Raw genomic sequence first — 4,729 nt, 5'->3', positions numbered from 1 at the left:
AACCTTGAGATTGGTTAGGTCTATTCTGTAATAGGTTGTTGTTCGGTCCATTTCCTTGGTTGCTCCAAGAAAAATTAGGATGATTACACCATGAAGGATTGTAGAAGTAGGATTGGGGTCCTTGTCCACTCCTATTTTGATGTTAGTTCCCCACATAGTACACTGACTCAGGATTTGATGGACAGTTCTCAAAAGAATGACCTTCTCTACAGTACACACAGGAAACTATTTCAAACAGACTTAGTGGTTGAGCTGACAAATTATTAGCATTATTAACGATAAATTGTTTTAACATAGAGGAAATAGACGATACCTGAGCTGATAACAAAGTGAGGACGTCAACTTTATGAACTCCAGCTACATGTCTTCCTTAAGCTGTTCGATTTGTTGGCCATTGATAGTTATTACTCACAATCCTCTCGATGATCTCATAAGCCTCATTATAAGACTTAGACAAAATTGCACCATTCGCAGAAGCATCTACCATCAATCTTGTATATGCATTAAAACCATTATAAAATGTCTCCAACTGGATACAATGAGGAATCCCATGATAAGGGCACTTACAAAGTAACTCCTTGAATAGTTCCAAAGCCTCATAAAAAGACTCATCATCCAATTATTGGAAAGTTGTGATCTCATACCTCAACTTAGCATTTTTGCTAGGCGGGAAATATTTAACCAAAAATCTCTCTGCTAATTCTTGCCATGTAGATATAGAACTCGTTGGCAATGAATTAAGCCATGGTTGTGCTCGATCTCGCAACGAGTATGGAAACAACTTGAACCTCAGTACGTCTTCAGTCACATCGGCTATCTTGAATGAATACTCACCTCCTTAAAAAATTGAAGGTGGAGATGTGGATCTTCCGTGGGCATACCACTGAGTTGGCCCACTGTTTGGAGCATTTGAAACATCATTGGTTTCAGTTCAAATTGGGTTGCCTCAATATCTGGCCTTCTAATTCTTGGATTTAACTCACTGAAAAGTGGCACAGCATACTGTATCCCTATCATCGGCAATGAGGATGGGATTTCGTACATGATTGGTTTCATTTCCTTGGTCTTGATTCTGATTACCAAGGTCCATCTCAACTTGTCTTTGAGCTATTTGTTCATGTCTTCTTTGTCTACAATTCGCTCAATTTCAGGATCTATAGGGAGTAAATTAATAATCCGATCTATGCTCATAAACACTTGAAAAGAAAATCACAAAATTAAAAAGAACAAGTTTGTAATATTAGAAATAAACCAAATTCGAAGTAAATAATTTCACAAAAAAATGACAATGGCAACAGAGAACAATTCCCGACAACGGGGCAAAAAACTTGTAATGCGTAGGTTTGTGCAAGCGTACACAGTCATTATCAAGTAATAAGTAAGTATCGAGCTATCGTCTCCATAAGGATTGTATTTGTGTTAAATCACTTAATTGTAAAATTATACCAACAACTTGGTAAATAAAAACACAATATGGTTGAGAAGTGATGATTAAAATTGCATATATTAAACTAAATGCAATGATCCCTAATGTAAATTATCCTAAGTATGCAAAATATATGAATGAAATAGATTTTAGCAAAATTAAACGCAATTTGCAACAATTATAACATAAATAAACTAGGACAATTACTTTAATTAAACTCAATTTATTATCAACATGCTTAATAACATTCGGAAAGGCATTTCATGGCAACTCGAACTTTCGGAATCCTTTACCTAGTAAATAGCATTTTACTCATCCTTATTTTGTAACACCCCTTACCCGCATCCAACGCCAGAACAGGGTACGAGGCATTACCGAACTTAAACAAGAGCTAACGTACAAACCAAGGCATAAATTTCCATCCAAGTTTTAAACTTTTCATGTATAATCATACCATCCCTAAAACGAGCCTACGAGGCCCAAAACATGCATTAAAAGTGGTTCGAGACTAACTGAGAACATTAGAAAATTTTTCATCAAAAAAGGTTCATACGCCCGTGTCACTTGGGACATGCTTGTGTAGGTAGGCCATGTGGTCACACACGCCCGTGTTCCTAACCCGTGTAACTCTTTATTTATGACGTCATGCACCAAAGGAAGTCACATGCCCCTGTGCTAGGCCGTGTGGCGAATTTAATTCTCAAAATTTTTCTTAAAATAGGTGGAGACTTCACATGCCCTGGACACAATCCCATGTCCCTAGGCCATGTCCGTCACATGGCTAAGACACACAGCTGTGTCTCTGGTAGTGTGGACAAAAATAAGGCTATTTACCAAGGCATTTTTCCAGCCTTACTTGCACCAACCTACACAACAAGAAGTAACACCAATCAAAGCATATACATACAACCAAATCAGCCACAAACAAGATATCAATACATCATTTGCACATATTAACATCTATCATGCATAAACATCGCATACTTTGTAACGCCCCCACGCCTGAAACCGTCGCCGGAGTCGAGCTTGAGGGGTTACCGAACATAATTTATCAAATTAAGAACTTCAAATCATTTCTTTCTACATTCACAGCTTTCTAGCTACTCGCGTCACAGTTACAAGAAAAACCATATCTCGAGTTACGAAACTTGAAATCAAGATCCGTAAATTTTTCCTAAATCTAGACTCATATATATATTTACTAATTTTTTTCTAGAATTTTTAGTTGGGCCAATTAGTACATTTTATTAGTTAAAGTCTCCCCTGTTTCAGGTTTCGACTGCTCTGACATCTGTGTATTACGAATCAGATATCTCTATATACAGAATTTCAATGACTACGAGGTTTGTTTCCCTTAAAACTATACTCAATAAGGAATCTGTACATATAAATAATGACTTATAATTATTTGTTTACAATTTATTATGAATTTTTAAAATCAGAACAGAGGATCCAGAAATCACTTTGGCCCTGTTTCACAAGGTTTCAAATATCTCATAAAGTATAATTTATATGCCTGTTTTTTTTATCCATATGAAAATAGACTCATTAAGCTTCAATTTCATAACTTGATCATCATTTAATTCCATTTATACTATTTTTAGTGATTTTTCAAATTCATGTCATTGCTGCAGCAATATTCTGTTTTAAGGCAAATTTCATCTTTTCATGAGTTGTTATGAACTAGATAACCTATTAAACTTCCATGATATCAAACATGATCTAAATTTAACCATCACCATGACTTATCAATATCAAACATTTTCTCAACCAATCATGGCCATATCATAAAATTATTTACACAAAATAAGTATATTGCTATACATGCCATACATAAGTTTTACAAGCCATTTACCCAAATGAAAGTCCTTTGGATAGTGTGATCGAACCTTCACCCGTCCCAATTCCCGAAATGGCTTGTTCAAAACTACAAGAAATAAAGAGGAGGGAGTAAGCATAAATGCTTAGTAAGTTCATATGTAAATAACAAGTAACATAACAATACAAATATACCAAACAACTTTAGCATGGTATCACCAAAACATATATCACATTTCTAAACATCATTCATCATCTTACCACCTTATCGTTGTTGTATCTATTTTCAACCCGAGGGTTAAGAACATACCTTTCCAAAGTGTCCATTTCACAACACTTACCAAAACGTCGCTTGTACCTTAAGTGTTCTTCCATTTCATGTAACACCCCAAACCCGAGACCGTTGCCGGTGTCGGACACGAGGGGTTAACAAGCCAAAACCACTTATGGCACCGACCAATTTGACATTCCCAGGCAAGCTGGAAAACTGCGTCGCTGTCGCCTTAAAAAGCATATCTCGAGTTTCACAACTCGGAAACTGATTCTGTAAATTTTACCTGAATTTAGACTCATATATCCATCCATGGATTTATTTCTAGAATTTTTGGTCGGGCCAGTTGGTACAGTTTATTAGTTAAAGTCGCCCATGTTACAGGGGTCGACTACACTGACCTTCGCGCGTTACAACTTGAATATCTCTCTGTACAGGGTTTCAATACTGATACCATTTGTTTCTAATGAAACTAGACTCAAAAAGGAATCTGCACATATAAGGCATGACTTCTAATTCATTCTGGATAATTTATGGCAAATTTTCAAAGCCGCGACAGGGGACCCACAAACCGTTCCGGCCCTGTCTCACGAGAACTTTAATATCTCTCGGTATACTGATCATATGATCGTTTCGTTACTTTCATATGAAAATAGACTCGTCAAGGTTCGATCACATATTTTATTCACTATTTAACATCATTCCTACAAAGTTTGGTGATTTTTCACATCCACGTCACTGCAGCTGGCAGCCTCTGTTTTTAAGGTAGGCTTTACCTATATTGTAGTTCCCATGGACCAACTATAGTCTAGTCATACTTAGGTCCACATGTGATCATATTTAGCCATTCCAATGGCTGATCATGTGACCAACTCTCTCATTCCAAACCATAATCACATCATGAAACCAAATATAATTACAAACCACATATGGTCAAATTCCATACTCCACTTTTACGAACCATTTTCGCATGGCCGTACACATATACATCACAAGTACTTAAAACAACCGAGGGTGGTCCTATACATGCCATATCCGAACTCAACTAAAGGAGTACCAAAAGGGCTTTGATAGTGTGGTTGACTTCAACTTCTATGATCCCGAATCCGATCGCTAACGAGCAAAATCTATAACAGAGAAACAAAGAAACGGAGTAAGCAATTTATGCTTAGTAAGTTTGAGCCATAATATACACACAACCAAAGCATAGCATT

The 4,729-nt window shown here is 36.6% G+C and overlaps 1 non-coding gene across 1 annotated transcript; it reads left to right on the top strand.

The window, feature by feature from the left end:
• Positions 1-545: 545 nt before the first annotated feature.
• On the top strand, positions 546-652 carry LOC128282397 (small nucleolar RNA R71). Its single transcript, XR_008272666.1, has one exon. It is a non-coding gene; the product is annotated as a small nucleolar RNA R71 (small nucleolar RNA).
• Positions 653-4,729: the final 4,077 nt, after the last annotated feature.

Source organism: Gossypium arboreum, chromosome 1, assembly GCF_025698485.1.
Source record: "Gossypium arboreum isolate Shixiya-1 chromosome 1, ASM2569848v2, whole genome shotgun sequence".
NCBI classification, from domain to species: Eukaryota; Viridiplantae; Streptophyta; class Magnoliopsida; order Malvales; family Malvaceae; genus Gossypium; species Gossypium arboreum.
Note: the sequence above shows the minus strand (reverse complement) of the source record. Positions and strands in the feature narration are given on the sequence as shown.